General features: G+C 50.0%; 1 long non-coding RNA gene across 1 annotated transcript in view; it reads left to right on the top strand.

Moving 5' to 3' along the window:
• The window catches only part of LOC134966451 (uncharacterized), a 186829-nt gene that overhangs the window by 72194 nt on the left and 94368 nt on the right, over nucleotides 1–20267 (top strand). The window contains exon 2 of the long non-coding RNA XR_010188652.1: nucleotides 5855–5950. This is a non-coding gene — a long non-coding RNA (uncharacterized LOC134966451). The remainder of the gene's footprint in view (nucleotides 1–5854; nucleotides 5951–20267) is intronic.

Raw genomic sequence — 20267 nt, 5'->3', positions numbered from 1 at the left:
AGACGGATCCTCTGGTGCATGTGAAGATGCGATCCAGACCATTTGTCCAACAGATCTAGCTGGAAGGACATCGCATGAAACCTTCCATACTTAAGTGCCTTGTAAGAGGCAACCATTTTCCCTAGAAGGCAAATGCACAGATGCACCGAGATCTGGATTGGCTTCAGGACAGCCCGAACCATCAACTGGGTTACCACTGCCTTTTCCAAGGGAAGGTACACTTTCTGAGACTCTGTGTCCAGTATCATTCCCAGGAAAGGAAGCCTCTGTGTTGGTTCTAGGTGAGATTTTGGTAGGTTCAGAATCTACCCGTGATCCAGGAGTAGTCTGATTGAGAGGTCAATGCTGTCCAACAACTGTACCCTGGATGGTGCCTTTATCAGAAGATCAACCAGGTACAGAATTATGTTCACTCCCTGTTTGCTGAGTTGAAACATCATCTCTGCCATTACTTTGGTGAACACCTTCGGTGCCGTGGATAGACCAAATGGAAGGACCTGGAACTGGTAGTGATAGTCCTGCAGTGCAAACCGAAGATAAGCCTGATGAGGCGGCCAGATTGGAATGTGAAGGAACGCATCTTTGATAACCAGAGACACTAGGAATTCCCCCTCCTCCAGACTTGCGATCACCGCTGTCAGAGACTCCATCTTGAATTTGAACACTCATAAGTACGGGTTCAACGACTTGAGGTTCAGAATCGTTCTTACCGAATCGTCCGGTTTCGGTACTACAAATAAGTTGGAATAGGACCCCTTGTTTTGCAGATGAGGTGGAACTGGAACAATGACCCGACTCTGTACCAGTTTTTGAATGGCGTCCTGTAAAGTTGTACTTGCCTCTTGTGAAACTGGTAAGCCTCCCAGTTCTGGTAAGCTCCCCCCTCCTGCTATGACCACGTTACCGCTGAGGTAATCTGGAGTGCCTCTGGAGGAGCTGCGCATCCCTGTCAGTCAGCATCTGTTAGCTGCAGAGGGAAAATGGTGCTGGTGAGCTGCTGGATCCGCTCATAGTGAAGCCCCGCCCCTTCAATGGCGCACGGTCTTCCCGCTCTTTTTTATACTGGCTGTATGTGTCTAAGTGCATAAAATGAACACTGACTCCTTTTATGGCTTTGTTGCCAGCCTGGGTACTGTGGCTGGCGTATCAGCGTCTGTGTCCGTACACAGCGGGAGACGCATTCCGCCCCTTTCCAAGTCGTGCGACTCCGTACCCTCATGGCGCCATAATGGCCGGCGACCCGCTAACAAGGACACCGGCTTAGTACTCACCACTCTTCTTTATTCTGGCTCTGTTAGGGATGGAGGCGTGCTGCGGGAATGTACGCTCGCCGTGGTGGGGCTTGCGAATAGTTCCCTCAGGAGCTAGTGTCCTATCCTCCTCCTAAGATCCACGAAGTAGGCAGACTGATGCCATCCAGTCCTGCCTGAAAACAACAAACAGAAAATAAATGCAGAAAACTCCTCAGGAGCTTCCAGAGACGTGACTGGCTCCTCTGGGCACTTTTTCTAAACTGAGTCTGGCAGGAGGGGCATAGAGGGAGGAGCCAGCGCACACTATCAATTTCTTAAAGTTCCCATGGCTCCTAGTGGACCCCTCTACACCCCATGGTACTAAATGGATTCCCAGTAACCCTAAGACATAAGAGAAAATAGGATTTTAATTATTTACCGGTAAATCCTTTTCTCGTAATCCGTAGAGGATGCTGGGATCCACATTAGTACCATGGGGTATAGACGGGTCCACCAGGAGCCTTTGGCACTTTAAGAGTTTGAGAGTGTGGGCTGGCTCCTCCCTCTGTGCCCTTCCTACCAGACTCAGTCTAGAAACAGTGCCCTAGGATACGGACATCTTCGAGAGAAGGATTATACACAGATAGTGGCGAGATTCACACCAGCTCACACATACAAGGCAAACCAAGCTAACTAGCTTGAAACTCAGCAACCGCTGAAACATTACTTACCAAGTAACAATGCAGTACTTAACTAAAAACAAAGTTGTACTGAACCAAATAACCACTGCAGGAAAACGAAGCGCTGGGCGGGCACCCAGCATCCTCTACGGACTGCGAGAAAAGGATTTACTGGTAGATAATTAAAAACCTATTTTCTCTTATGTCCTAGAGGATGCTGGGGTCCACATTAGTACCATGGGGATGTACCAAAGCTCCCAGAATGGGAGGTAGAGTGCGGAGGCTCCTGTAGAACAGATTGACCAAACGTTAGGTCCTCAGAGGCCAAAGTATCGAACTTGTAGAACTTAGCAAACGTGTACGTCCCTGACCAAGTAGCCGCTCGGCAAAGCTGTAAAGCTGAGACACCCCGGGCAGCTGCCCAGGAAGACTTCACCTTACGAGTAGAGTCTTAGGGCCTTAACTGATTTCGGACACGGCAATCCTGCAGTAGAATATGCATGCTGGATAGTGAACCTGATCCAGTGAGAAATCGTCTGCTTCGAAGCAGGACACACAATTTTCTTGGGATCATACAGAACAAACAGAAGAAGAGGTCACATAGATCCTCAAAGCCCTCACAACATCCAAGGACTTTGATGTAATTGAGGAGTCAGTAGCCACTGGCACTACAATAGGTTGGTTGATGTGAAAAGCCGACACAACCTTTGGAAGGAACTGCTGATGCATCCCTAGCTCAGCTCTATCTTCATGGAATATTAAATAGGGGCTTTTACAGGACAAAGCCCCCAATTCCGACACAAGTCGAGCAGAAGCTAAGGCCAACAAAATGACAGCCTTCCACGTAAGAAACTTAACCTCAGCCTCCTGTAAAGGCTCAAACCAATCCGATTGCAGGAACTGCAACACCACGTTAAGATCCCAGGGTGCCGTCGGCGCCACAAAGGGAGGCTGGATGTGCAAAACCCCTTTCAAAAAGTTCTGAACCTCAGGGAGGGCAGCCAACTGTTTCTGGAAAAAATGGATAAGGACGAAATCTGGACCTTTATGGATACCAAACACAGACCCATATCCACACCTGCTTGCAGGAAGAGGAGAAACCGTCCAAGATGAAACTCCACCGTAAGAAATTTCTTGGATTCACACCAAGACATATATTTTTTCCAAATGCGATGGTAATGTTTAGACGTTAACCCTTTCCTAGCATGTATCAGGGTAGGCATAACCTTGCTTGGAATACCCTTACGGGCTAAGATCTGGCGTTCAATTGCCATGCCATCAAACGTAGCTGCGGTAAGTCCTGATAAGCGAATGGCCCCTGTTGCAGAAGGTCCTCGCGAAGAGGAAGAGGCCACGGTTCTTCCAGCAGTAGATCCAGAAGATCCGCGTACCAAGCTCGCCTTGGTCAGTCCGGAGCAATGAGAATTTCCTGAACCCTTGTTCTCTTTATGAGTTTTAGAATTCTTGGAATGAGTGGAAGTGGAGGGAACACATACACTGACTTGAACACCCACGGAGTTACCAGGGCATCCACCGCCACTGCTTGTGGGTCTCTTGACCTGGAACAGTACCTCCGAAGTTTCTTGTTGAGACGTGAGGCCATCATGTCTATTTGAGGCACGCCCCAACAACTGGTCACGTCTGTGAACACCTCCGGATGAAGGCCCCATTCTCCTGGATGGAGTTTGTGTCTGCTGAGGAAGTCTGCTTCCCAGTTGTCCACTCCTGGAAGAAAGATTGCTGACAGCGCCAAAGCGTGCCTTTCTGCCCAGAGGAGGATTCTTGTCACCTCTGACATCGCAGCCCTGCTCTTTGTTCCTCCCTGTCGGTTTATGTAGGCCACTGTTGTCACATTGTCCGACTATACTTGAATGGCCCGATCTTGTAGAAGATGAGCCGCTTGGAGAAGACCGTTGTACACGTCTCTTAGTTCCAGAATGTTTATTGGAAGAATGGATTCCTGATTTGACCATCTTCCCTGGAAGGTTTCCCCTTGGGTGACCGCGCCCCAACCTCTGAGACCTGCATCCATGATCAGATGGATCCAGTTCTGGATTACGAACCTGTGGACCTCCAGAAGGTGAGGCATTTGCAACCACCAGAGGAGAGAAATCCTTGCCTTCGGTAAGAGACGTATCCTCTGGTGCATGTGCAGATGAGATCCCGACCATTTGTCTAGGAGATCCAGTTGGAAGGGTCGAGCGTGGAATCTCCCGTACTGTAGAGCCTCGTAGGAGGCAACCATCTTCCCCAGAAGGCGAATGCACTGATGAACCGATACCCGGGCAGGTTTCAAGACATCCCGGACCATGGATTGTATCACCAACGCTTTCTCTCTTGAAAGAAACACCCTCTGCACTTCCGTGTCGAGGACCATTCCCAGGAAAGACAATCTCCTTGTCGGCTCCAGATGTGATTTTGGAAGGTTCAGGATCCAACCATGATTCCTGAGCAGTTGATTCGTAACAGTAATGGACTACAATAACCTCTCCCTGGACACTGCCTTTATCAGTAGATCATCTAGGTATGGAATTATGTTCACTCCCTGCCTGCGGAGAACCATCATCTCTGCAATCACCTTGATGAACACTCTCGGTGCCGTGGAGAGACCGGACGGCAGTGCCTGGAACTGAAAGTGACTGTCTACCAGTGCGAATCGGAGATAAGCCAGATGCAGCTGCCAAATTGGAATGTGGAGATATGCATCCTTGATATCCAGGGATACCAGAAACCCCCCCCCCCTCTTCCAGACCTGAGATCATTGCTCCCAGAGATTCCATTTTGAACTTGAACTCCCTCAGATAGGGGTTTAATGATTTCAAATTCAAAATTAGCCTGACCGAACCATCCGGTTTCGGTACCACGAAAAGGTTTGAATAGTAACCCTTGTGCATATGAGGTGGAACTGGGACAATGACCTGTGACCATTCCAATTTTTGGATGGCTTCCTGTAGGATAGCCCTGTCTGCCAGCAAAGCTGGTAAGCCTGATTTGAAGAATCGGTGAGGCGAGAGTACTTGAAACTCCAGCCTGTACCCCTGGGACACAATATCCTATACCCAGGGGTCCAGGCCTTATGACACCCACACATGGCTGAATCATCTGAGCCTCGCCGCCACCAGCCCTTTCTCCAGGCCGGGCGATCCACCGTCATGCTGAGGATTTTGGTGTACCAGAAGCAGGCTTCTGGTCCTGGGGGCCTGCAGTAGGTTTTTTGGATTTTGTCCGCCCTCCTCTAAAGAAGGTGTTATGTGGCTTGTTCTTTCTTGTTTTAGGAGTCCGAAAGGACTGTGACGTAGCTGAAAAGGGTTTCTTCATAGCAGGCGCAGCTGAAGGGAGAAAAGATGACTTACCCGCAGTTGCCGTGGAAATCCACACATCTAGCGCTTCTCCAAATAGAGCCTGACCTGTGTAGGGTAGGTTCTCCACGCCTCTCCAGGATTCCGTGTCGGCAGACCATTGGCGCAGCCAGAGTCCTCTACGAGCCGAGACCGACATGGAAGATATCCCTGCAGCCATCGAACCCAGGTCTTTCATAGATTCCACCATAAATCCCGCAGAATCCTGTATGTTACGTAAGAACAATTCAACGTCACTTTTATCCATTGTATCCAATTCCTCAAGTAACATGCCAGACCACTTTACTATAGCTTTAGAAATCCATGCACAGGCAATGGTAGGCCGTAGTATCGCCCACGAAGCCGTGTATATGGATTTGAGTGTAGAGTAAATTTTGCGATCATCTGTTGATCTGTCAGCTCATGTCATATATGACACAACTCCTCCATCTTCTCCTGCACATGCTTCAGCCAGGGAAACCTCACCTTCTCATAATGATAATGAGCCAACAGAGCATACCAATGTCAAAGATTATTGTCACATTAGTCTTTAAAGAAATGCTTAAATATATTGACACCTCTACCACATCTCAATCTACTGTAGGTGCGATACGGGATCCCGGCTTTCAGGTTGCTGGTGGTCAGAATACTGACAACGCCATCCCGACAGTAAGAATCCTGACAGTTCTTCATAATGAAGGTAAGCCTAATTCTTCCCCTTCCCCTAACATTTCCTCTCCGCAGCCTAACCGTCCCCCCCATGCAGCCTAGCCCTAACATTCCCTTACTGCAGCCTAACCCTATCCCTCCCCTTCCTTCAGCGTAGCCCTTACCTCCCCCGATATATATGTTTTGGATGACGGATGTTGGGATTCTGGCTTCTGTATTCTAAGCGGTGTTGGGATTCCACAGCCAATCTTCTGTCCTCCGGTATCCTGAGCATCGGCTTGCTAACTACATCCCCACAATCTGATAGTTTGTGTTAGTATAATGGAGGATTATTTTAATGCCATTTTACAAATTTGCATCTCACACAGGGCCTGGTTCAGAGATGGACGTAAATGCAATGCTGCATGCAAGCAGCATTGTATTTTTATCCAATCTTCAGGAGGGACAAGCAGGAGACATCTCAGTAGAAGAGACACCTCCTGCACATAGCTGCGATCCCAGCACTGCAACCAACTTGGCAAGCTGGGATCCAACATCACGACCATCGCAAAAGGCCAGCTGAGTAAGCTTCACAGAGTGATGACTGTGAAGCTAGGAAGTCTGCATAATGACACGCAGACCCCTGGCTCTCCCCTCCCAGAAAATGGGCAACACGCCTTCGTTTCTGGAAACACTGGCCGGAAACGCGGGATCAGTACTGCACATCAGCAGACCTCAATACATCGGAGATGTGCGTTAATTGATGGATTTATATCTGAATCAGGCCCACAGTCCCTTTGAATTATGAAAGGGAAAAAAAGACAATTTGGGGCCTCTTGTACAAATCAGTGTGATACTCTGAAAAAGGGTGTATCATACCCGGTACATTATGAGACAGTGGCGGATTTTCCACTAGGCACCTGAGGCACGTGCCTAGGGGTGGCACTTGCAGGGGGGGGGCAGCACACTACGCCGATAAGGGCCAGGTGATTCTTTTTTTTTCATCTTTACTACTTATTTTTTTATATTTATTTAGCAAATTACAGGGGTGAGACAATTGGCGGCAAATTGTGGTCCAGGAGTCGGTAATAAAGTGAGGCTGGGCCTGCTATTGTGGTCTTGAGGCATCCGGACAGGCACCCGAAATGAAAGGGGCAATTATGTGATTTTTTTGGGGGGTGGTGGCAGCAGTCATAATGTGCCTAGGGGTGGCCTGAACCCTAAATCCGCCCGTTATGAGCTACTGTAAGAGGCTACTTTGAAAATTTTTTGGACAGCCGGTGCCCATCATAATGAACCAGCACAGCCAATAGCCGATATATCTGTTTCCGCGGTGTGCTGTGTGTATGGGCAGTCAGTCAACCACCTGTACTCTTCCTGCAGAGAGACGCATGTGACTGACAGCACAACTGGGCGGACACATGTAAAGTCCCACCCAGTTGTGACTCCAGGCACGACATATCAGGCGGACGATTGGTCTCTTGTTAAAATTCCTATCTATTCCACAGCCCAGCAAGCAACAACCAAAATGTTCGCAACAACCAAAATGTTTGATCAACGCGGCAGATCCCGGGACAGGTAAAACCACCTTATTTGACAGTCTGGACAAAGATGCGTCAACTATGGGTGGGGTTTCCCATTTCTTTCTATCCTCCTCAAGGAAGGGGAAAGCAACCAGAACCTTTCTTGGGATTTGGAATTTTTTCTCTGGGTTTTCCCAGGATTTTTCAAATATAGCATTTAACTCCTTAGAGTGACGCAGGGAAGGTTAGCGAGGCCTTCTTATTATCCGTGAAGTAAGCCTCCTCAACCTGCTCAGGTATTGCGTTAGCAATATTTAACACATCTCTAATGGCTTCAATCATCAACTGCACCCCTTTTGCGAGAGATGCTGCCCCCCTCAGCACGTCCCCATCACAGTCTACCGTGTCAGAGTCGGTATCCGTGTCATCTTGCATAATCTGTGCAAGAGCACGTTTTTGAGAGTGAGTGCCAGGGGGCCCTGAAGGTGCCGATCCGGACCAAACAGCCATAGAGTTCTGTAAAACCTGAGCTGCAGTTTCATTCTGTGCTACCCTAGTATAAATTGGAGAGATCATACTTTTAATAGAGGATAACCACTCCGGTTCTCTTATAGGAATATGTGCTAAAACAGTGCAATCCTGATTACATGGAATGGGATCATCCTGAGAGGACATATCCTCTGCAGCATATGACAGAGTCCCTAGACATGGTTCTTTTTGTGAGCAAACAAGCACCCACACACACAGGGAAATGCAGACATAGTTTACCCCCTAAGCATGCCAAGAGAGACACAGAGTTTGGAGCCAACCCACACACAGCGCTTCCAAAGATAAAGGACACCCTTTACCAGCGCCAACTGTGTACCTTAATAGGTTACACAGTCTATTACACTGCCCCCTGCCTTTCTACAACCCCCTGGTACCGTACAGATAGCTGGAGTTGTAGTGGAGGGACAGCTCTCCCCTGTCAGCAGCTCTGCATGCAGGAAAGATGGCGCTGAACGCTGCTGGGTCCGCACTGAGAAGCTCTGCCCCCTTTTCTGGCGCTGGCTCCCGCTCTTGTTTGAATTTATACTGGCCTGAGGTATATTGCTGGCAGTGATCTGGGGTCCCCGACAGGCTGTGTGACCAGTTTAGGGTGAAGGCGCTGGCTCAGGGCGCCCCTCACAGCGCCGCACCATATACCGCTAAGCCCCAGAGCGGTCAGTACTGCGCATCCTACCCTGTTGCCGCCATCTTCACACCGGCTCCCCGCTTGCCAGGGGGGCGGTGACTCACTCGCCACTGAAGTCTTCTGGCTCTGTAAAGGGGTTGGAGGCTTGCTGCTGGGGTGAGCGATCCCCTGTGGCGGCGATCGATCTGTCCCCTCAGGAGCTCAGTGTCCTGTCAGCGGAGATAGTGGCTCAGACCCTTTAGGGCGGACACTACTCCCCCCCTTAGTCCCACGAAGCAGGGAGGCTGTTGCCAGCAGCCACCCTGTGCCTAAACTCTTTTAAAATAAAAAAAACTAAAGAAACTCCTATGGAGCTCCCCTAGCTGTGACCGGCTCCTCCGGGCACATATTCTAAACTGAGTCTGGTAGGAGGGACATAGAGGGAGGAGCCAACCCACACTCTCAAACTCTTAAAGTGCCAATGGCTCCTGGTGGACCCGTCTATACCCCATGGTACTAATGTGGACCCCAGCATCCTCTAGGACGTAAGACAAAAAGGGGTTTTATTTGGACAGCCATGGACTTTAAAGCCAGAGGCTACCACCCTATTTCACCACCGGTACATTAACAGGGCTAACTGATTCCCCCCTTAGTAGTATTTAGGCTGCATCCTTTGTTTTAGCCATAGAAATGCAGTACTGCAATCTGTGAAAATCTATCAATCACTTTCAGTGGCGTGCAGTGAGGTCAAAGGCTGGTGAGGCACTACAGCCATAATGTCCGCCGAATCCTGCCGATGACCCCTACCACCGCCGAGCCAATGCCCGCTACTGCCTCTGAGCCGATGCCTGCTGCCACCGCCAATGGCTTACAAACTTGCCCACCATCAACTGACCCAGCCCTCCGCCACTAATTTGCATCTCAATCCGATGCCGCCAATGCCTGCCTGCTCATCATACTTGTGCATTTTTATAGAAAAAAAATAAAAATTAGTGTTTGGGAAGGGAGTGGGAAGAGGACATGAATGCAATTTTGTTGTCCAGGGCTTCCATTAACTTAATGGAGAAGGGTCTGAATGGGTTAAAAAAGGTAAAAAAAAATGCGTGAGCCCCCCCTTCCTAAGTATGAACAGCCTCGGGCTCTTTGAGCCGGTCCTGGTTGTTTAAATAGTGGGAAAAAATTGGACAGGGGTTCCCCGTATTTAGACAACCAGCACCGGGCTCTTAAACCGGTCCTGGTTCAAAAAATACGGGAGACAAAAGATGTAGGGGTCCCCCGTATTTTTAAAACCAGCACCGGGCTCCACTAGCCAGGGACATAATGCCACAGCCGGGGGACACATTTATGTAGGTCCCTGCGACCGTGGCATTACCCCCCCAACTAGTCACCCCTGACCGGGGTTCCCTGGAGGAGTGGGGACCCCTTAAATCAAGAGGTCCCCCCCCCTCCAGGCACCCAAGGGCCAGGGGTGAAGCACGAGGCTGTCCCCAGCACCCCTGGGCGGTGGGTGCCGGGCTGATAGCCATAAGTGTGTATAAAAAAATAAGATTTTACTTACCGATAAATCTATTTCTCGGAGTCCGTAGTGGATGCTGGGGTTCCTGAAAGGACCATGGGGAATAGCGGCTCCGCAGGAGACAGGGCACAAAAAGTAAAGCTTTTCCAGATCAGGTGGTGTGCACTGGCTCCTCCCCCTATGACCCTCCTCCAGACTCCAGTTAGGTACTGTGCCCGGACGAGCGTACACAATAAGGGAGGATTTTGAATCCCGGGTAAGACTCATACCAGCCACACCAATCACACCGTACAACTTGTGATCAAAACCCAGTTAACAGTATGATAACAGCGGAGCCTCTGAAAGATGGCTTCCTTCAACAATAACCCGAATTTGTTAGCAATAACTACGTACAATTATTGCAGATAATCCGCACTTGGGATGGGCGCCCAGCATCCACTACGGACTCCGAGAAATAGATTTATCGGTAAGTAAAATCTTATTTTCTCTATCGTCCTAGTGGATGCTGGTAGGAGGGACATAGAGGGAGGAGCCAACCCACACTCTCAAACTCTTAAAGTGCCAATGGCTCCTGGTGGACCCGTCTATACCCCATGGTACTAATGTGGACCCCAGCATCCTCTAGGACGTAAGACAAAAAGGGGTTTTATTTGGACAGCCATGGACTTTAAAGCCAGAGGCTACCACCCTATTTCACCACCGGTACATTAACAGGGCTAACTGATTCCCCCCTTAGTAGTATTTAGGCTGCATCCTTTGTTTTAGCCATAGAAATGCAGTACTGCAATCTGTGAAAATCTATCAATCACTTTCAGTGGCGTGCAGTGAGGTCAAAGGCTGGTGAGGCACTACAGCCATAATGTCCGCCGAATCCTGCCGATGACCCCTACCACCGCCGAGCCAATGCCCGCTACTGCCTCTGAGCCGATGCCTGCTGCCACCGCCAATGGCTTACAAACTTGCCCACCATCAACTGACCCAGCCCTCCGCCACTAATTTGCATCTCAATCCGATGCCGCCAATGCCTGCCTGCTCATCATACTTGTGCATTTTTATAGAAAAAAAATAAAAATTAGTGTTTGGGAAGGGAGTGGGAAGAGGACATGAATGCAATTTTGTTGTCCAGGGCTTCCATTAACTTAATGGAGAAGGGTCTGAATGGGTTAAAAAAGGTAAAAAAAAATGCGTGAGGCCCCCCTTCCTAAGTATGAACAGCCTCGGGCTCTTTGAGCCGGTCCTGGTTGTTTAAATAGTGGGAAAAAATTGGACAGGGGTTCCCCGTATTTAGACAACCAGCACCGGGCTCTTAAACCGGTCCTGGTTCAAAAAATACGGGAGACAAAAGATGTAGGGGTCCCCCGTATTTTTAAAACCAGCACCGGGCTCCACTAGCCAGGGACATAATGCCACAGCCGGGGGACACATTTATGTAGGTCCCTGCGACCGTGGCATTACCCCCCCAACTAGTCACCCCTGACCGGGGTTCCCTGGAGGAGTGGGGACCCCTTAAATCAAGAGGTCCCCCCCCCTCCAGGCACCCAAGGGCCAGGGGTGAAGCACGAGGCTGTCCCCAGCACCCCTGGGCGGTGGGTGCCGGGCTGATAGCCATAAGTGTGTATAAAAAAATAAGATTTTACTTACCGATAAATCTATTTCTCGGAGTCCGTAGTGGATGCTGGGGTTCCTGAAAGGACCATGGGGAATAGCGGCTCCGCAGGAGACAGGGCACAAAAAGTAAAGCTTTTCCAGATCAGGTGGTGTGCACTGGCTCCTCCCCCTATGACCCTCCTCCAGACTCCAGTTAGGTACTGTGCCCGGACGAGCGTACACAATAAGGGAGGATTTTGAATCCCGGGTAAGACTCATACCAGCCACACCAATCACACCGTACAACTTGTGATCAAAACCCAGTTAACAGTATGATAACAGCGGAGCCTCTGAAAGATGGCTTCCTTCAACAATAACCCGAATTTGTTAACAATAACTACGTACAATTATTGCAGATAATCCGCACTTGGGATGGGCGCCCAGCATCCACTACGGACTCCGAGAAATAGATTTATCGGTAAGTAAAATCTTATTTTCTCTATCGTCCTAGTGGATGCTGGGGTTCCTGAAAGGACCATGGGGATTATACCAAAGCTCCCAAACGGGCGGGAGAGTGCGGATGACTCTGCAGCACCGAATGAGAGAACTCCAGGTCCTCCTTAGCCAGAGTATCAAATTTGTAAAATTTTACAAACGTGTTCTCCCGTGACCACGTAGCTGCTTGGCAAAGTTGTAATGCCGAGACCCCTCGGGCAGCCGCCCAAGATGAGCCCACCTTCCTTGTGGAGTGGGCCTTTACAGATTTAGGCTGTGGCAGGCCTGCCACAGAATGTGCAAGTTGGATTGTGCTACAGATCCAACGAGCAATCGTCTGCTTAGACGCAGGAGCACCCATCTTGTTGGGTGCATACAATATAAACAACGAGTCAGATTTTCTGACTCCAGCTGTCCTTGCAATATATATTTTTAATGCTCTGACAACGTCCAGTAACTTGGAGTCCTCCAAGTCACTTGTAGCCGCAGGCACTACAATAGGCTGGTTCAGATGAAATGCTGACACCACCTTAGGGAGAAAATGCGGACGAGTCCGCAGTTCTGCCCTGTCCGAATGGAAAATCAGATATGGGCTTTTGTAAGATAAAGCTGCCAGTTCTGACACTCTCCTGGCCGAAGCCAGGGCTAGAAGCATGGTCACTTTCCATGTGAGATATTTCAAATCCACCTTTTTTAGTGGTTCAAACCAATGAGATTTTAGAAAGTCCAAAACCACATTGAGATCCCACGGTGCCACTGGAGGCACCACAGGAGGCTGTATATGCAGCACTCCCTTAACAAAGGTCTGGACTTCAGGGACTGAAGCCAATTCTTTTTGAAAGAAAATTGACAGGGCCGAAATTTGAACCTTAATAGATCCCAATTTGAGACCCATAGACAATCCTGATTGCAGGAAATGTAGGAATCGACCCAGTTGAAATTCCTCCGTCGGAGCACTCCGATCTTCGCACCACGCAACATATTTTCGCCAAATTCGGTGATAATGTTGCACGGTTACTTCCTTCCTTGCTTTAATCAAAGTAGGAATGACTTCTTCCGGCATGCCTTTTTCCTTTAGGATCCGGCGTTCAACCGCCATGCCGTCAAACGCAGCCGCGGTAAGTCTTGAAACAGACAGGGACCCTGCTGAAGCAAGTCCCTCCTTAGAGGTAGAGGCCACGGATCTTCCGTGATCATCTCTTGAAGTTCCGGGTACCAAGTCCTTCTTGGCCCATCCGGAACCACTAGTATCGTTCTTACGCCTCTTTGCCGTATAATTCTCAATACTTTTGGTATGAGAGGCAGAGGAGGAAACACATACACCGACTGGTACACCCAAGGCGTTACCAGCGCGTCCACAGCTATTGCCTGCGGATCTCTTGACCTGGCGCAATACCTGTCCAGTTTTTTGTTGAGGCGAGACGCCATCATGTCCACCATTGGTCTTTCCCAACGGGTTACCAGCATGTGGAAGACTTCTGGATTAAGTCCCCACTCTCCCGGGTGAAGATCGTGTCTGCTGAGGAAGTCTGCTTCCCAGTTGTCCACTCCCGGGATGAACACTGCTGACAGTGCTATCACATGATTCTCTGCCCAGCGAAGAATCCTTGCAGCTTCTGTCATTGCACTCCTGCTTCTTGTGCCGCCCTGTCTGTTCACATGGGCGACTGCCGTGATGTTGTCCGACTGGATCAACACCGGTTTTCCCTGAAGCAGAGGTTCTGCCTGGCTTAGAGCATTGTAGATTGCTCTTAGTTCCAGAATGTTTATGTGAAGAGACGTTTCCAGGCTCGTCCATACTCCCTGGAAGTTTCTTCCTTGTGTGACTGCTCCCCAGCCTCTCAGGCTGGCGTCCGTGGTCACCAGGATCCAATCCTGTATGCCGAATCTGCGGCCCTCCAATAGATGAGCACTCTGCAACCACCACAGAAGAGACACCCTTGTCCTTGGAGACAGGGTTATCCGCAGGTGCATCTGAAGATGCGACCCTGACCATTTGTCCAACAGATCCCTTTGGAAAATTCTTGCGTGGAATCTGCCGAATGGAATTGCTTCGTAAGAAGCCACCATTTTTCCCAGGACTCTTGTGCATTGATGTACAGACACCTTTCCTGGTTTTAGGAGGTTCCTGACAAGCTCGGATAACTCCTTGGCTTTTTCCTCCGGGAGAAAAACCTTTTTCTGAACCGTGTCCAGAATCATCCCTAGGAACAGCAGACGAGTTGTCGGCATTAACTGGGATTTTGGAATATTCAGAATCCACCCGTGCTGTTTTAGCACTTCTTGAGACAGTGCTAATCCCATCTCTAGCTGTTCTCTGGACCTTGCTTTTATTAGGAGATCGTCCAAGTATGGGATAATTAATATGCCTTTTCTTCGAAGAAGAATCATCATCTCGGCCATTACCTTTGTAAAGACCCGAGGTGCCGTGGACAATCCGAACGGCAGCGTCTGAAACTGATAGTGACAGTTTTGTACAACGAACCTGAGGTACCCCTGGTGTGAGGGGTAAATTGGAACGTGGAGATACGCATCCTTGATGTCCAAGGATACCATAAAATCCCCCTCTTCCAGGTTCGCTATCACTGCTCTGAGTGACTCCATTTTGAACTTGAACTTCTTTATGTACAGGTTCAAAGACTTCAGATTTAGAATAGGCCTTACCGAGCCATCCGGCTTCGGTACCACAAAAAGAGTGGAATAATACCCCTTCCCTTGTTGTAGAAGAGGTACCTTGACTATCACCTGCTGAGAGTACAGCTTGTGAATGGCTTCCAAAACCGTCTCCCTTTCGGAGGGGGACGTTGGTAAAGCAGACTTCAGGAAACGGCGAGGTGGATCTGTCTCTAATTCCAACCTGTACCCCTGAGATATTATCTGCAGGATCCAGGGATCTACTTGCGAGTGAGCCCACTGCGCGCTGTAATTTTTTGAGACGACCGCCCACCGTCCCCGAGTCCGCTTGAGAAGCCCCAGTGTCATGCTGAGGCTTTTGTAGAAGCCGGGAAGGGCTTCTGTTCCTGGGAAGGAGCTGCCTGTTGCTGTCTCTTCCCTCGACCTCTGCCTCGTGGCAGATATGAATAGCCCTTTGCTCTCTTATTTTTAAAGGAACGAAAGGGCTGCGGTTGAAAAGTCGGTGCCTTTTTCTGTTGTGGAGTGACTTGAGGTAGAAAGGTGGATTTCCCGGCTGTAGCCGTGGCCACCAAATCTGATAGACCGACTCCAAATAACTCCTCCCCTTTATACGGCAAAACTTCCATATGCCGTTTTGAATCCGCATCGCCTGTCCACTGTCGCGTCCATAAAGCTCTTCTGGCCGAAATGGACATAGCACTTACCCGTGATGCCAGTGTGCAGATATCCCTCTGTGCATCACGCATATAAAGAAATGCATCCTTTATTTGTTCTAACGACAGTAAAATATTGTCCCTGTCCAGGGTATCAATATTTTCAATCAGGGACTCTGACCAAACTACCCCAGCACTGCACATCCAGGCAGTCGCTATAGCTGGTCGTAGTATAACACCTGCATGTGTGTATATACTTTTTTGGATATTTTCCATCCTCCTATCTGATGGATCTTTAAGTGCGGCCGTCTCAGGAGAGGGTAACGCCACTTGTTTAGATAAGCGTGTTAGCGCCTTGTCCACCCTAGGAGATGTTTCCCAGCGCTCCCTAACCTCTGGCGGGAAAGGGTATAATGCCAATAATTTCTTTGAAATTATCAGCTTTTTATCAGGAGCAACCCACGCTTCATTACACACGTCATTTAATTCTTCTGATTCAGGAAAAACTATAGGTAGTTTTTTCACACCCCACATAATACCCTGTTTAGTGGTACCTGTAGTATCAGCTAAATGTAACGCCTCCTTCATTGCCAAAATCATATAACGTGTGGCCCTACTGGAAAATACGGTTGATTCGTCACCGTCACCACTGGAGTCAGTGCCTGTGTCTGGGTCTGTGTCGACCGACTGAGGCAAAGGGCGTTTTACAGCCCCTGACGGTGTTTGAGTCGCCTGGACAGGCACTAATTGATTGTCCGGCCGTCTCATGTCGTCAAACGACTGCTTTAGCGTGTTGACACTATCCCGTAGTTCCATAAATAAAGGCATCCATTCTGGTGTCGACTCCCTAGGGGGTGACATCCTCATATTTGGCAATTGCTCCGCCTCCACACCAATATCGTCCTCATACATGTCGACACACACGTACCGACACACAGCAGACACACAGGGAATGCTCCTAACGAAGACAGGACCCACTAGCCCTTTGGGGAGACAGAGGGAGAGTTTGCCAGCACACACCAAAAGCGCTATATATAACAGGGATAGCCTTATAATAAGTGCTCCCTTATAGCTGCTTTATATATATATAAAAATATCGCCATAAATTTGCCCCCCCCTCTCTGTTTTACCCTGTTTCTGTAGTGCAGTGCAGGGGAGAGACCTGGGAGCCGTCCTGACCAGCGGAGCTGTGAGAGGAAATGGCGCCGTGTGCTGAGGAGATAGGCCCCGCCCCTTTTCCGGCTATTTAGTGAATCCAGGCAGGGGTTAAATATCTCCATATAGCCTCTGGGGGCTATATGTGAGGTATTTTTAGCCTTTATATAGGTTACATTTGCCTCCCAGGGCGCCCCCCCCCAGCGCCCTGCACCCTCAGTGACTGCGTGTGAAGTGTGCTGAGAGGAAAAAGGCGCACAGCTGCAGTGCTGTGCGCTACCTTTAGAAGACTGCAGGAGTCTTCAGCCGCCGATTTTGGACCTCTTCTGACTTCAGCATCTGCAAGGGGGCCGGCGGCGCGGCTCCGGTGACCATCCAGGCTGTACCTGTGATCGTCCCTCTGGAGCTGATGTCCAGTAGCCAAGAAGCCAATCCATCCTGCACGCAGGTGAGTTCACTTCTTCTCCCCTCAGTCCCTCGTTGCAGTGATCCTGTTGCCAGCAGGACTCACTGTAAAATAAAAAACCTAAGCTAAACTTTTTCTAAGCAGCTCTTTAGGAGAGCCACCTAGATTGCACCCTTCTCGGCCGGGCACAAAAATCTAACAGGAGTCTGGAGGAGGGTCATAGGGGGAGGAGCCAGTGCACACCACCTGATCTGGAAAAGCTTTACTTTTTGTGCCCTGTCTCCTGCGGAGCCGCTATTCCCCATGGTCCTTTCAGGAACCCCAGCATCCACTAGGACGATAGAGAAAGAATATTGCTTTTTGTCGTGGAACTACAAGGCCCAGCAAGCCTCCCCCGCTTGCTGGTACTTGGAGAACCTCAAGTACCAGCATGCGGGGAAATAATGGGCCCGCTGGTACCTGTAGTTCTACAACAACAAAAATACCCAAATAAAAACACAACACACACACCGTGAAAGTAAAAATTTATTAAAACACACTTACACACTCACACATACTTACCTACATCCCACGCCGGTCACGTCCACTTGTCCATGTAGAATCCAATAGGTGGTTCCTGTAAAAATGAGAGATTACTTACCTACATCCCACGCCGGTCACGTCCACTTGTCCAGTAGAATCCAACAGGGCCGGTACCTGTAAAAATGAAAATTATACTTACAAAGTAATCCACAGGAAGAGAGAAATTAATGAATATTATACACTCGCTGACGCGGGAGGACGTTAGCACAGACAGGGGAGAGTGCTGCTGCTAGCTGGGATGATGGAGCAGGCGCCCCTGATAGTTGTGAGCCTAGTAGCTATACCCCTAGTAGCTTTGCCCCCTGTAGCAGTGCCCCCAGTAGCAGTGCCCCGAGTAGTTGTGCCCCCTGTAGCTTTGCCCCTTGTGGCTGTGCCCCCAGTAGTTGTGACCCCTGTAGCTGTGCCCCTTGTAGCAGTGCCCTGAGTAGTTGTGCCCCCAGTCACTGTGGCCCCTGTAGCTTTGCCCCCAGTCGCTGTGCCCCCAGTAGTTGTGACCCCAGTCGCTGTGCCCCTTGTAGCTTTGCCCCCTATAGCTGTGCCCCGAGTAGTTGTGCCCCCTCTAGCTTTGCCCCCAGTAGCTGTGACCCCAGTCGCTGTGCACCCTGTAGCTTTGCCCCCAGTAGCTGTGACCCCTGTAATTTTGCCCCCAGTTGCTGTGCCCCTTGTAGTTGTGCCCCCCAGTTGCTGTGCCCCTTGTAGTTGTGCCCCCAGTTGCTGTGCCCCTTGTTGTTGTGCCCCCCAGTTGCTGTGCCCCTTGTAGTTGTGCCCCTTTTGCTGTGCCCCTTATAGTTGTGCCCCTGTTGCTGTGCCCCCCAGTTGCTGTGCCCCTTATAGTTGTGCCCTGTTGCTGTGCCCCTTGTAGTTGTGCCCCCCAGTTGCTGTGCCACTTGTAGTTGTGCCCCTGTTGCTGTGCCCCTTGTTGTTGTGCCCCCCAGTTGCTGTGCCCCTTATAGTTGTGCCCCTGTTGCTGTGCCCCTTATAGTTGTGCCCCTTGTTGTTGTGCCCCCCAGTTGCTGTGCTGCTGTTGCTCTGCCCCCAACACAAACACATAAAAAAAAAACCACACACATACTTACCGCTCCTGCAGCGCTGTCCTCCGGCTCGTCTCTGCTGTACTATGGGAGAGACGTCATGACTCATGACGTCTCTCCCATAGTAGCGCCGCTCAGACACCAGGGGTCAATTATGACCTCTGGTGTCAGTCAGCGGCGCTGGCTGCAGCGGGCGCCCACACAGCCCACGGCGCCTGCTGCAGCCGGGAAGGGGGCTCGCTAGTGATTGGACAGTGGATCCAGCACTGGATCCGCTGGGCCAATCACATCTGGGGCACTGACAGGGGCGTGCATTTATCGGGGCTGAATGCACGCCCCTGTCATTGCGGCACCAGTATAGGTGCCGCTTCCCCATTCATTTTCAATGGGCTTTCACAGCCCATTGCTGCGCCCCGCCCCCTGCCCGCTCCCCGGACTTTTAGTGTTAGCAGCGGGAGGCACCTCTCCCGCTGCCTCCCAGCTGTCCCTCACAAGCAGCCACAGGGGGGGGGAGAATTATTAAAATATTAAAAAAAGATATTTATAACAGACTGTTATAAATAGTATTTAGCATTTTCATATATGCTATGTGTTTCATTATGCTATGATAAATTATTATGCCCAGACGGTGTAATGGTTAGCATTACTGCCTCACAGCACTGAGGTCATGGGTTCGATTCCCACCATGGCCCTAATTGTGTGGAGTTTGTATATTCTCCCCGTGCTTGCATGGGTTTCCTCCCACCATCCAAAAATATACTGGTAGGTTAATTGGCTCCCAATAAAATTAACCCGAATGTGTGTGCATGTGCATGTGGTAGGGAATATAGATTGTAAGCTCCACTGGGGCAGGGACTGATGTGAATGGGCAAATATTCTCTGTAAAGCTGCGGAATATGTGTGCGCTATATAAATAACTGGTAATAATAATAATAATGCCCATATACTGTAGCAAGGATTTTACCTTCCAGATTACTGGTACTGACAGTATATCACAACAGTTTTTATGATACAAACATCATGCATTATTTACTCTGCTGGTAAAGTAAAAATACTAGAATAGGGTTTATTCTTTAACCACTTAACTGGCATGGTTGCAGCAGATGCGACCACACCAGGCTGGGCTTTCCCTGACATGGTCGCATCTGATGCGACCAGTCAGAAATGCCCACTGTGCTGCTGTGGCAAGAAATTCTTCCCACAACCAGCAATGTAAGAGGGACCTCCCGGCACCTGTGGAGCTTATGGCTCCTTCTCTAGTGTGTCCCGATCACTGTGGCAACATTGATCAGGAAGCCGGGCATCACCCCCTCCCACGGCAGCTACTGAGACTGAGCAGCAGCCGCTGGGATGTCAGCACTGTTCCCTCTGTATGTCCAGGGCGGTTGCAGAGTACAGCAGCCACCGGGATGTCAGCACCGCTCCCCCTGTATGTGCCCGGCGGTTGCAGAGTGCAGCAGCCACCGGGATGTCAGCATCGCTCCCCCTGTATGTACCCGGCGGTTGCAGAGTGCAGCAGCCACCGGGATGTCAGTGCTGTTCCCCCCACAGCAGAGCATGTTCCCGGCAGCGGCTGCTCTCTGCATATTAGGGGGTGGTGGTGGGGTGTAAAATAGTAAAATGACGCTGGGGGG

Source organism: Pseudophryne corroboree, chromosome 10, assembly GCF_028390025.1.
Source record: "Pseudophryne corroboree isolate aPseCor3 chromosome 10, aPseCor3.hap2, whole genome shotgun sequence".
NCBI lineage: Eukaryota > Metazoa > Chordata > Amphibia > Anura > Myobatrachidae > Pseudophryne > Pseudophryne corroboree.
The sequence above is the reverse complement of the archived record's forward strand: the minus strand, read 5'-3'. Positions and strand labels throughout refer to the sequence as shown.